Source organism: Eptatretus burgeri, chromosome 1 (assembly GCF_056783735.1).
Source record: "Eptatretus burgeri isolate ZD-2024b chromosome 1, Ebu_testis_v1, whole genome shotgun sequence".
NCBI classification, from domain to species: Eukaryota; Metazoa; Chordata; class Myxini; order Myxiniformes; family Myxinidae; genus Eptatretus; species Eptatretus burgeri.
Genome location: NC_140961.1, coordinates 80715562 through 80729707, shown reverse-complemented (window position 1 = coordinate 80729707; position 14146 = coordinate 80715562).

The following is a 14146-nucleotide window of genomic DNA, read 5'->3' as shown; positions in this document are numbered from 1 at the left end:
AGAGTAAGGAAAGAATGAAGGTGAGAAATGATTCTTGATTTTGGCAGTTTTTCCAGAAGAGTTTTTTCGGCAGTCCTTGAGAGCTCTGCATAAATATAGTGGGGAGAGAGCACAGACAAAGTGTGTGTGTGTGGGGGGGGGGGGAAAGGCCAGAAAGGAGATGGTAGATGACAAAAAGACCAGAGACCTGCCGGCGGTGAGAGAGTGTGAGAACCAATGACTTTGCTTCACCTCAGGAGATACCAATCATCCTAAAAGCCTTGGTTTCCACAGCATGAAGCCAGGTCAGGTGTGAGGCAGGAACACCACTCCAGAAGGGATAGCAGTACTCCATCACACTGTGGATGAAAGCTTTGTATGTGGTTAGAAGTTCAGATGTGCCACGGAAGAACCTTGCACAACAAAGGAAACACAAACGGAAACTGACTTTGGAGGCCAGCTTGGAAATGTGGCTTTCCCAGGAAAGATCATGGCAGATAGGTAGGCCCAAAAGCTTGAATGAAAGGACTTTTTCAAGGGGATTGTAGAGAAAGCAGAATTGGGGGGGAGGGGTTCTTGATAGTCCTTTCAGAGAGAAAGAGTGAAGGTGTAAGGTTTGTCATGATTGAAAGGCATGGTCCAAGTTTTTGACCAGCTTGTGATTTTATCCAGGTCTGCAGAGAGTGAAGAGTCTGCTGCTTGCCACTCTGAGGGATGAAAGATGGTTCGGCAGAAGGAGGAGTCATCAGCAAAGAGATAAAGAGGATTTTGCAGTCGGTGAGATCATTGATGAAAACCAAAAAAAGCACAATGCCAAAAACACTGCATTGAGGACCTCCATCCTGGACAGGAAGAGGACATGAGAAAGTTATTAAGAGCTACACATTTCCTGTGACAAGAGAGGAAGTCCATGAGCCATGAGTGGAGATTGCCTTCGATACCATCAAGAAGAGAGCTTGGTGAGCAGTGTGGGATGCCAGACCATATTAAAAGCTCGCAATATGTCGAGGGAGGTGGCTCTGATCTCATGTCTGGCAATGAGGACCTCCATCCACTGCTGGGAAAACAGAAGCAGAATGCCCAGGGTAGAGTAACCTGGTCTGTATCCAAATTGATGGTTGGAAATCATGCTATTGTAGAAGAGAAAGGAATTGATTTCAGAAGCATTGATGGATTCCATGACCTTTCTGATGATTGGGAGCAGGCTGATTGGTTTGCAGTTGAATAGATTTGTTTTTATACATTTTTTTGCAGAGCGGTAATGTTTGCTGATTTCCAATTAGATGGCAGATGACTTGAGCAAATGAGAGGGTGAATGTGACCAAGAGAGGGTGAGCCAGAGCAGCAGAGCAGGTTTTTAGGACACATGGCTGATGGGCGGAGGAGCTCCTTGTGAGCCAACAGCCATCCATATCTAGTGCCCAATTCTGCCTGCGAATGTCCTCCTGCAGTTGGGTTATTTTTATTAGGAGGTTGGTGGCAGGATTTGCACTCCGGCCACCGTAAAACCCTTCATTCCTCAAAACACAAAAACGCAAAAAAAGTCTGAAAACCCACAACGTGGGAGTACCTCCTGCACAGCTTCCCTTCGCAGGGCAGCTCACCGGATGACGGGATTGGGGCAAAGCCTTCGGGACCCCCAATCTTTAATGATAGGAGGGAAACCACGGGGTAACATTCCTGGGTCAGATTGCGGGAGAGTGTGTCAGAGTGGTGTTGAGGTGTCGTCCACCAGACGGCGGTCTCCTTGGGTTAACCTGAAGCGGACACTTCGGGTGGGTGCCTGGATTGTCCTGTCCCTAAGAGAGGATGATCACCTGTCTCTGTTATCATCTGAGCTCAAGTGTTTGGACATCGGTAATGCAGCACTCTCTGAGGTTCTTCGACTGGATTGCGGCGAGATAATGGTGGGTGGTTACACCTACTGTTGGTCTCGTCGCTCTGATGGTTACCATACCCAAGGAGTTGCTGTAGCTGTGTCCGTTAAGCTGACTCCAATGATAATTGAGGTAACACCGGTCAACGAGCGTATTATGAGACTAAGGAATCGTCACTCCTTAGGTGTCATGTCACTGGTCTCTGTCTATGCTCCGACTGAGGCAAGTGATCTCACCGTGAAGGATGCATTCTACGCCACACTCGAGTCTATGGTTGTTCAGTGCCCCAGACGAGATACACTTCTTGTCTTGGGGGATGTCAATGCATCGACTGGAACTGATAGGGATGGTTATGAGACATGTGTTGGGCCCTATGGGTCAGGAACTATGAACCAGAATAGCATTAAGTTCCTTGACTTTGGAAGAAGTCCTGGATTTAGGGTGGCTGGTTCATGGTTTCAGCACCCACAGGCTCATTGCTGGACTTGGGATTCCAACGCTGGCGGTGTGGCAAAAAAGATTGACCATGTGCTCATTGATGGTCACTGTAGGATTATCCAGAACTGCAGGGTCTACCGGATTGCTCAGTTCCTCAATACTGACCACCAGCTTGTTGTAGCAACTCTAAAGCTGCACCTTAAATCCAGGAGAATGGTGCCATCCCAGCCTAGGCTGAATGTTGGCAAGCTCAACGAGGAGAGGGTATCTGGGGAGTTTTCGAACAGGCTGATTGGACATTTGGGGGGTCTGGGTGCTTTGGGGGGTCCTGAAGAGTTGTGGAGTGCCTTCAAGACCACCATCCTTGATGTTGCTGGTGGATGTCTTGGAACTCACTGCAGGGCAAAGAATAATTTTGTCTCTCAAGGGACACTGGATACCATTGACCAGATTTGCAGGGCCATGCTGAATGGCAGAGCTGAGCTGTTCACGGAGCTGAGGCGTAAAACTGTACGTACACTAAGGGTGGCAAGCAGGCCTATGTGCGAGGAATCTGTGAGGGGGTAGAGCATCACCTGTGGACAGGTGATTCTCGTCCCGCTTACAGTGGAATTCTTGCATTGCGTTCATCCAAGCCCATCCCTCGGAGCACTGTAGTTAGAGCAGAGAGTGGTAGGCTCTTGACAGAGGAGTCTGAAGTGAAGGCCCGATGGGCTGGTTACTTTGAGCGGTTGTAAAAGGCTGATCCACCAGCTCTCGAGTTGGACGTCAAGGATGTTACAATCCCTGTTGCTGACCCTCCAATCAACTGTGGTCCACATTTGCTTGTGGAAACATGGGCTGCGCTGAACTAGTTGAAAGGTGGTAAAGCTCCAGGGATCTTAGTGGGGCAGATAACAGCAATTTTTGAGAGGAATCGTGCAAATGATGATACAAGTATCAAATTTGGTACATTTGTTCTCCAGGGGATTCTAATCAAATCTGCCTGATCGGCCATTTGAAAACCCAAATTTTGAAAAAAAAAAAAAACATCAAAAAAGTCAAGATCACGAATTAATTTTAGATGCTGGCTGAGATTGGTGAATGTTTCAGAAACAACATCAAAGACATTCCAAATCTGCCATGCAGTTTTCTTCCCTCCAGTGAAGGCAGACATGACGTCACATCCAGTGAACGCATGGAAGTATGGGATCCCTCTTGCTTTCTCAGGCCCTATTGCAGAAACTACCTCATGGACTGGAATCCATCGCACCTTGGCTCCTTGGCCAAAGGCAATGCACATGTTCTCAAGACCTCGTTCCTGTGAGGATGGCAGTAAAGATATTGCTATGACTAGTACGTCCGTGTCATTTGCCTTAATGATTATTTACTTGCTACCATCCGTCGTTGCATCCCTGGCGTGTACAAATATTCGAGTGTCACCTTCTTCATGACAACATGGAGACACAGCATCCAGTGACTTCCTTGTGTTGCTAATGGCATCTTCTCCTTTTGTGACAATGCCTGTGCTTGTCGTCTGTGCTTCACACATCTTTTCCACAAGGAAGTGAAACAGCTCAGTCTTATTGCTGTCATCTCGAAGAAAGCTTCTCCAGTTACTTGGGGTCTTACTGATTCCTATCACTCTTCTTCTGATTCCTTGCCCCCTTTTCGACCTTGCTTCAGACTTCAGACTTGACTTCTTGTACACATCAAACACTACATCCACCCTCTCATACCTGGCACCATAGGATTCCACCTTTGGGATGATGTCTTCTTTTGCATAGTCATCAAATATCTTCGAAGTGCGTGGAGGTAGGGCATTGATAAGTGCTGTGCCATCAATGATGACTGCATCTCCCCTTGGTTCTCTGTCTGGGATGTTCACTTGCGCTTCAAGAATTTCAGCCAGCTGTGACTTCAAATTTTTTTTAATTTTTTTTTTCAACTTTTTCAAAATTTGGATTTTCAAATGGCCATTTGGGCAGATTTGATCAGAAAGCCCTGCAGAACAGAAATGCCAAATTTGATGCTTGTATCATAATTTGCACGATTTTCTACTGTCTACTACACCATGTGGCATCCATGCTGAACTTCTCAAAGCTGGTGGAAATGATGCACTCATGTCGTTGCATGCAGTTTTGTGCTCTGCCTGGAACACAGGCATCATCCCAACTGATTGGAAGAGGGGCCTTGTTGTCCCTCTCTGGAAAGGGAAGGGTGATCGCCAAGACTGCAACAACTACCGAGGGGTGATGCTGCTCTCAGTGCCGGGCAAGGTCATTGCTCGGATAATTCTTGATCATTGATCATTGCCACCATCTGCTTCAGCACCAGCGCCCAGAGCAGTCAGGATTTACACCAAAGACATCAATGATTGACCGTATCCTTGCTCTTCGGGTCCTCACCGAATTCAGGCGAGAGTTTCGGCAGGGGCTGCTTGCAGCCTATGTTGATCTCTGTAAAGCGTTCAATTTAGTGAATTGGGATGCCCTCTGGAGGATTCTTGGTCTTCGTGGGGTGCCACCAAAACTGATTGATCTGATGTCTGAACTCTCCTCTGGTACTGACAGTGCTCTGAAATGCGGTGGTACAATCTGACTTATTTCCAGTTGTTACTGGAGTTTGTCAGGGGTGTGTACTGGCCCCACACTTTTCAGCACTTGTATGGACTGGATTCTCGGGAGGATGTCTGAGAGATCAAGCTGCAGTGCATCATTTGGGAATGTCAAGATCTCAGACCTTGATTTCGCAGATGATGCAGTCATGTTTGCGGAGACTTTAGATATCCTTTTGGGGGCCCTCGAGGTGCTGAATGAGGAGTCCGAGCTGCTGGGATTACGGGTTTCTTGTGTCAAAACTAAGATCCAGGCTTTCACTGACATCTTGCATGCTGCTGTCCTGTCTGTGTCTGTTTGTGGTGAGGACGTTGAGGTCATGGAGAGATTCACTTTCCTTGGCAGTGATATTCATGTCTCTGCTGGCTATGAGTCAGAGGTCAATAGACATCTGGGCCTGGCCTGGGGAGTCATGGATTCACTGGATCATGGGGTGTGGTGCTGCCGGTACCTCTGCGGGAGGACGAAAGTCCGAGTCTTCAGGTCCTTGGTGCTTCCAGTCTTGCTCTATGGATGCGAGACTTGGACTCTGAGCAAGGATCTGAGATGGAGACTTAATCCCTTTGGTACCAGGTCTCTTCGGAGAATCCTTGGCTATCGCTGGTCAGATTTTTTTCCAACGAGTGGTTGCTGAGAGAGACTCAGATGAGATTTGTTACCTTCATGGTCCGTGAGCGTCAGTTGCGGCTGCATGGACTTGTGGCTCATTTTCCTGACGCTGATCCTGCTCACCAGATTCTCTCAGCGGGGGAGTCTCGTGAGTGGAGGAGGCCAATGGGCCGACCACATGCCTCGTGGTTTCAGCAGTTTGACTGGCATCTCAAGGAGATGGGGATGGGTCTGGCATCTGCCTGGGGAATGGACAGATGGAGGCCCCTGGAGTATCGGTGGAAAGTGGACGCAGCGACGGGCTGTTCTGTCACATGCTCTCATACCTGACCTGACCTGGCTGATGCCATCTGGACCACTGGCAGAATTCTGAATCAAGGTTTGACAGCAAGCTCTCCACCTTGTCATCAGGAGACAGGATACAGAGTTCAGGAACTGCTCGATGTGACTGGATAAGGTGGTTGCAGAAATGGATGTGTTTGGAACATGAGATTTAGAAGCAAGCATAGATTTTAGGCATTCAGCCTTTTCATATGCAGTACTCCAACTGGTGTCTCAACCTTGTCTGTTATCCAGCCTTTCCATCAGAGCTGATCTTTTGAGTTGATGTTGAGACCCTCAAGCAGTCGCATCACATCCTCATCGATACCAAAACCCTGCAGTTTTGACAGAGTCAAATGCCTTCCCATATTCAACAAAAACCAGGTGGAGAGGGTGTTTGCCTTCATCATAAGCTTCAGCCACAACTTTCATCAAAAGGAAGTTCCCATCAGTTGTGCCATTACCACGTGCAAAGCCACAATTGGTATCTCTTACTTCAATGCTGGTGCTTCTTTCCAGTCCACATTGAAGCATATTGAGAATGATCTTACTTGCATGGCTGATTAGTGCAGGCATTCTGAAATTGCTGCACAGACCTCTGTCGTTTTTTTTTTATGCAAAGTAATATACACTGACATGGTCATTGACGGTGGTCACTTTCTGGTGTTCCAGATATTATACACTGCCTTGTGAAGAGCTTTAAATACATCTGTGCCCTGTACTGCAGCTTGAAGATCTTCCAATGTGACATCACCAACTCCAGTGGCCTAATGTTTTTTCAGTGCTTGAATGGCTTTCTTGGTTTCTTCCAGTGTGGGTGGATTTTGTTCAACCTTTTGTTGTGTGCTGGGGTGGACTTGACGGGTTGGACTTGAATAGCTTCTCAGAATACTGATGCTAACGTTGTTTTTCTTCTTTGACTGACTCCAATACCAAACTGTTTGCGTCTTTGATGGTCACTGTAGGGGCACAGGGTTTTTGATGAAGAGAATCAGCAGTTTTCAACAGAGTTCTGGAGTCGTGATCCCAGTATGCTTGGTTCATTGTGTTAATATTTGCCACCAACCATTCGTCACTATACTTCTGACATGCGTGTTTGACCTCATTCCTCAGACCTGTGACTCCTGGAGTGCCGACAGCCTGCCTCCTTTGCTCAATTAATTGAAGTGCTGTTGCAGACAAAGAGGAGCAGCAACTGATATGTGAATCCTATCCATGTTCCTAATGATGTCTTCATCTTTGCTTTCATATTTGCTATTTACTTGTTCGGGTTGCTTTTGATTACTCCAGTCCAAGAATGTACCGACTTGGTCTTCCATTTTATTGAAATGAATTTATTTCAATCCTATTCAAAATTCAAATAAATAATCTTTATACCAATAAAAGGCAATGTGTGTGTGTATTTGTTTGTGTTTGTGTGTGTGTGTGTGTGTGTGTGTGTGTGTGTGTGTGTGTGTGTGTGTGTGTGTGTGTGTGTGTGTGTGTGTGTGTGTGTGTGTGTGTGTGTGTGTGTGTGTGTGTGTGTGTCAGTGTCTCCTCCATACCTCGAAAAGTATAAAACCCTGTAGCTTGAATCTTTGCCTGCATTCGAAGAAAACCCCAAGGAAGTGCGAGAGTAGAAATTGGGTGTTTGGGTTAATAAAAACACCCCTTTGAAGATTATTAAAGGCCTCATTTAATTATATCCTTCATCAGGCACTCCTTGGCCACCTCGCTGTCTGCGGTCTTTAGACGTTTCCTGGGCAACCTCGATGGCGTCTGAAGCCGCCATGTTTTTTGGCCTGCTCAACCATGCTTTTACTTGGAACGGGCCACAACGATTTCTTAACGATAAAGTTTTTTTCTTTTCACTTTCCTCACTCATATTATCGAATGCCTGTTTATCATAGCTAAAAACCGCTGGGTACATTGCAATGTTTATATACGCATGGAGACGCCAGTTTTCGTTTCTATATTTAATTAGCGTATATGAATAACCGAGAGAATCTCGTAAACTCAACAGAATTACAAAATGTAAGATTCAGATTTGAAAGTTTTAGCAGTTCCAACTCCCCCAAAAAGTGTTGATTTGTCCTATTCGGACATTGCACGGGAGTTTCCAGGTGCACAGTTGTGTCGTCGGCAATTGGTAATTTCTGCCAAGCCAGGCGTTCCATTGGAGTGCTGAAGCCATTTACTGAGCTCTGCAGCACATTTCGCATCCTGAATGGGATGTGCAGTCGACAGTTACGAGCAGGTCGAGGTACGCATACAGCACAGACGGACGTAGTATATATGGGTAGATTTGGATCTGCACGGACTCTCTGTGGGTGTGTGGATATGCCATGCCTATTTTACAGGTGCCATGGTGGCAAAGTTTCATCCCGTGTCTTATGGAGGATGTTTCAGGTTTTCCTTTGTCCTAGCACCTGTTTCAAAAGCATTTGGTTATCGGATTTACTTTACAAAGGTAATATGTTTCCTTTTGTGAGTTTCAAAGCAAAATATATACTGAAACGCAAAAGAAACTTACCACTTGTTTGAAATGTAATAAAATTGTAACAGTTCAAAATAAAACAAAGCAACAATTGCTAATTGAAACATTGGCACTTTATTGATGACATGTCAAGTTTTTGACCAAGATACACCATCTCATAAGTTTGTTCTACAGTACAGAACAGCACAGGGTGCAATGTAAGTCCCCTTTCAATAGCGTGTGCGGCCACCATTGTTTTGGATACAGGCAGTGCATCGTCGGTGCATACTGCCTACCAGTCTTTGAATGGATTGCTGCTGGATTCTGTCCCACTCAGTCCTCAATGTCTGAAGCCATCTGACTTAGGACCATCTGCCTGTCCTGCCTTGCAGTGGTGACTCTTGGCCTCCCTGATCGATGTGTGTCATCTGCAGAGTTGTGGAGGGTGTCTCTGTCCACCAGGGCCGATATCGTCTGGTGTGAACAGCCAAGGCGATGTGTCACCTCACGGTAGCTCAATCCGCCTTGCAGTATGCCCAAGGCACACTGCCGTTGATCCCTTGACAATCGTGGCATGTTGATTGAAATGCCCATTTTGCACTGGCGTTTTTAAAGCCAATATCAAGACATCACGTGCAGCTCATTAAAATCATCCCATACCCCTTGGCTAATCACTGACAGTCAAAACGGCTGTTCAACAGCTGTGCTATAAAGTGACGATTGAAGGTTCAAGTGACCATCCGTGACCGTTTTGTCTGACACTGAGGACACTATTGTCCACAAATAAGTTCACACATTTACTACACGCAGTGTTGTTGTTGATATTTGAAGGTTTAAAAGGTGGTAAGTTTCTTTTGCATTTCAGTATATTTGATAACGCCCAATTTCTGAGCCGTTTTCTGTGTTATCGTATTTTCTAAATTACCGAGGCAATATTATTACACCCATCACACGGAGCTATTTATAAAGAATAATGTTTGTGATCATATCCCTGAAATGTCAATAAAATGTGACGTTGTTTTCGGTGAAAGATGCTCAAGGTTTCTGGGTTGTATACAGTACGGACTGGAGTCGGTAATCACACTGACTCCAACCTGCCAATTCCCCAAAAATTGCTGATATCGGCCAAGCGTGTGTGTGTGTGTGTGTGTGTGTGTGTGTGTGTGTGTGTGTGTGTGTGTGTGTGTGTGTGTGTGTGTGTGTGTGTGTGTGTGTGTGTGTGTGTGTGTGTGTGTGTGTGTGTGTGTGTTTGATTGGTATCTACATATGCGGGTTTCAGAATGTGGAATGGAGTCCTCCTCTGGCAGACTCAAAGCATCCACCTTCATTTCAGTTTGGGCTCACGATTCTTTGACCAAGCTGTGAAGTTTTTTTGTTCCCAAAGTTTTGTGCAGAGGGCTCTCTTCAGGATCGTCGCTGAGCCCCGGACAGCTTACAACTGTAGTTCGTTTGTTCTAATATTCCCAGGGATGCTTTTTCGCTCACTTGCAAAGTAGTTCCAGGGAGCTTATGGGATGGCACGTCGTCCGTCCATTCGTCCGTCCACCTGTCCACAATTACTTGCAACTTCTTCTCAGAAACTACACATACGATTCCAATGGAATTTGACCACAACCTTCATCACCCGTTATGGCATTAAAGAAACGGGGTCTGAAAGGATCTGCAGAGGGAAGTTCCAGGGTGGGAGGGGAGTGGCTTGCCTCCCCAAAGAGGTATTTGCTTTCTTCTGAAACGATACACACAATTCCGATGAAACTTCAAGACAACCTTCATCTCCCTGACCTTCAAAGTTTGTTCATGAGATGAGAAAAATCTGGCTCGAAGAGGATTTAAGGGGGGTTTCACCCAAAAATATGTATTTGCTTTCTTCTCCAAAACTATACATACAATTGCGATGAAACTTGAGCACAATCTTCATCACCCGTGAGGTACTAAAGTTTGTTCACGACATTAATAAAAATTGGGATCAAGGAGGGTCTAGAAGGAGATGGAGTTGCCCCCCAAAATATGCATTTGCTTTCTTCTCAGAAGCTACACACGTGTGTGTATTGTTGTTTTTGTATGTATTCGGTCATCAAGCATAACATAATTATCTTTACTAAACCCACCTACACCCGTTACCTTTCTCTCTTCTGCGTTTTTTCATTCTCCTCTCTCTCTCTCTCTATTTTCTCTCACCCCCTCCTTGCATCCCTCCCGATGACGGTTTAGCAATGCTTGGTGAAGCAAAGCTCTCCCCACCCCCAAAGCTTCCCCTCCCCTCTTGACTCCCCTCTCCTCTCTTCCTCTCTCTCCCTCGTTTCTCAACCCCCTCCTTAATACCCCATTAGCGAAGCAACGCGGTATTTGCTCGTGATTATTAATTTTTTTAAACGTAAGGTGTTCAGGGTCAGGTGTCCAATCAATGTGGGGTTGCATCAAAGTACGACGTCTTGGTACCCAGTCATCACTGACAGCAGATATAAAGTGGCAGTTCTAATTATGTAAAACAGCAGTGCACAAACGCCACACAAAATAAGTCCTGGCAAGGGTCTGCAATCTCTGATTGCTCTTTTTCTTGTTAAATTTCCATTGGAAAGGACACTCAGATGAAAAAAATGCACATTCCAAACAAACCTGATTTTCCAGTGTTTGTTGACTCCCAATTTGAATTTTCACAAAGAGGTTGGAACATTTATGTGTTGTTATTAAATTTGGTGAATTTATCACACATTCACCCAGTTTAATCGCCAAAGGTCAGGTCAGGTCAGGTATGGGAGCATGTGCCAGAGCAGCGCGTCAATGCGTCCACTTTCCACTGTTACTCCTGGGGACTCCGTCTGGCCATCCCCCAGGCAGATGCCTGGCCCATCCCCATCTCCTTGAGATGCCGATCAACCTGCTGCAACCATGAGGCACATGGTCAGCCCATTGGCCTATTCCACTCGCAAGACTCCCTCGCTGAGAGGATCTGGTGAGCAGGATCAGCGTCAGGAAAACGAGTCACATGTCCATACAGCCGCAGCTGACGCTCACGGACAATGCAGGTAACAAATCTCATTTGAGTCTCTCTCAGCAACCGCTCGTTGGACACAAAGTCCGACGAGCGATAGCCAAGGATTCTTCAAAGAGACTGATACCAAAGGAATTAAGTCTGCATCTCAGAACCCTGGTCAGAGTCCAAGTCTCACATCCATATAGCAAGACTGGAAGCACCAAGGACCTGAAGACTCAGACTTTCATCCTCCCGCACAGGTACCGGCAGTGCCACACCCCATTATCCAGTGAATCCATGACTCCCCAGAGTGGACCCAGACGTCTATTGACCTCTGTCTCACAGCCAGCAGACACATGAATATCACTGCCAAGGTAAGTGAATCTCTCAACGACCTCACCACCCTCACCACAAAGAGGCACAGACAGGAGAGCAGCATCCAATATGTCATTGAAAGCCTGGATCTTAGTTTTGACCCAGGAAACCCGTAATCCCAGTGGCTCCGACTCCTCATTCAGCACCTCGAGGGCCCCCAAAACGATATTTCACATCACTACAAAGATGATTCATCATCTGCGAAATCAAGGTCAGAGATCTTGACATTCCCAAATGATGCACCGCAGCTTGATCTCTACGACATCCTCCCCAGAATCCAGTCCATACAAGTGCTGAAAAGTGTGGGGGCCAGTACACACCCCTGACAAACTCCAGTAACAACTGGAAATAAGTCAGATATGGCACCACCACATCTCACAGCACTCTCAGTACCAGAGTAGAGTTCAGACATCAGATCGATCAGTTTTGTTGGCACCCCAAGAACAGAAAGAATCCTCCAGAGGGCATGCAGATTCATTGAATGGAACGCTTCACAGAGCTTAACATATTCTGCAAACAGCCCCTGCCAAAACTGTCATCTGTTTTCGGTGAGGTCGTGAAGAGCAAGGAGATGGTCAATCGTTGACCGCTTTGGTGTAAATCCTGACTGCTCTTGATGGTGGTGCCCAAGCAGATGATGGCCAACCCCATCAATAATTATCCGAGCAAAGACCTTGCCCAGCACTGAGAGCAGCGCCACCCCTCGGTAGTTGTTACAGTCTTGGTGATCACCATTCCCTTTCCAGAGAGGGAAAACAAGGCCCCTCTTCCAGTCAGTTGGGATGATGCCTGTGTTCCAAGCAGAGCATAGAACTGTATGCAACGACATGAGTGCAGCATTTCCACCAGCCTTGAGAAGTTCAGCATGGTGCCACAGAACCCTGGAGCTTTACCCCCATTTTAACCAGTTCACCGCTGCCTGTGTTTCCACAAGCGAATGTGGAGCACAATTGATTGGAGGGTCAGCAACAGAGATTGTAACACCACTGACGTCCAACTCGACAGCTGGTGGATCAGCCTGGTGCAACCACTCAAAGTAACCGGCCCAGCGGGCCTTCACTTCGGATTCCACTGTCAAGAGCCTACCACTCTCTGCTCTAACTGCAGTGCTCCGAGGGATGGGCTTGGGTGAACGCAATGCGTGATTTCACCTGTAAGCAGGACGAGAATCACTTGACCACAGGTGATGCTCCACCCAGTCACAGATTTCTCGCACATAGGCCTCCTTGTCCACCCTGAGCGCACGTACAGTTTTACGCCTCAGCTCCCGAAACAGCTCAGCTCTGCCATTCAGCCTGGCCCTGCGACTCTGGTCAATGCTATCCAATGTCGCTTGAGAGACAAAATTATTCTTTACCCTGCGGTGAATTCCAAGACATCCACCAGCAACATCAAGGATGGTGGTCTTGAAGGCACTCCACAACTCTTCAGGACCTCTGATAGCTTCAGGACCTCCAAAAGACCCCCCAAATCTCGACTCAACTTGTTCGCAAACTCCTCACCTACCCTCTCATTCTTGAGCTTGCCAACATCCAGCCAAGGTTGGGATGGTACCATTCTCCTGGATTTGAGGTGCAACTTCAGAGTTGTTACAACAAGCCGGTGGTCAGTATTGAGGAATTGAGCACTCCTGTGGACCCTGCAGTTATGGATAATCCTCAAGCGACCATCAACGAGGACATGGTCAATCTCTTTTGCCACACCACCAGCGTTGGAATACCAAGTCCAGCGATGAGCTGGTGGGCGCTGAAACCCTGAAGCGGCCACCCGAAGTCCATGACTCCTTGCAAAGTCAAGGAACTTAGTGCTATTCTGGTTCATAATTTCTGACCCATGGGGACCAACACAAGTCTCATGACCATCCCTATCAGTTCCAGTAGATGCATTGAAATCCCCCAAAACTAGAAGTATATCTTGTCTGCGGCATTGCTCAACCACAGACTCGAGCATGGCATAGAAATCATCCATCACACTGAGATAACTTGCCTGAGTCGGAGCATAAACCGAGACCCGGGAAATGACACCGAAGGAGTGACGAATCCTTAGTCTCATAATACACTTGTTGACCGGTGTTACCTCAATTATGATTGGAGTCAGCTTATTGGACACAGCTACAGCAACCCCTTGGGAATGGTAACCATAAGAACAATGGGAGGTGTAACCACCCACCATGATCTCTCCGCAATCCGGTATCCGAACCTCAGAGAGTGCTGCAATACTGATGTCCAAACGCGTGAGCTCAGATGATAACAGAGACAGATAATCATCCTATCTTAGGGATAGGACATTCCTGGCACCCACCCGAAGGGACCGCCTCAGGTGGACGACATCTCAGCACCACTCCGAAACACTCTCCCGCAATCTGACCCGGAATGTTAACACGTGGTTTCCCTCCTATCATAAAATATTGGGGGTCCCAAAGGCTTTGCCCCAATCGCATCATCCACTGAGATGCCCTTCAAAGGGAAACTGCACAGAAGATACTCCAACGGAGTGGATTTTCAGATTTATTTGTGTTTTT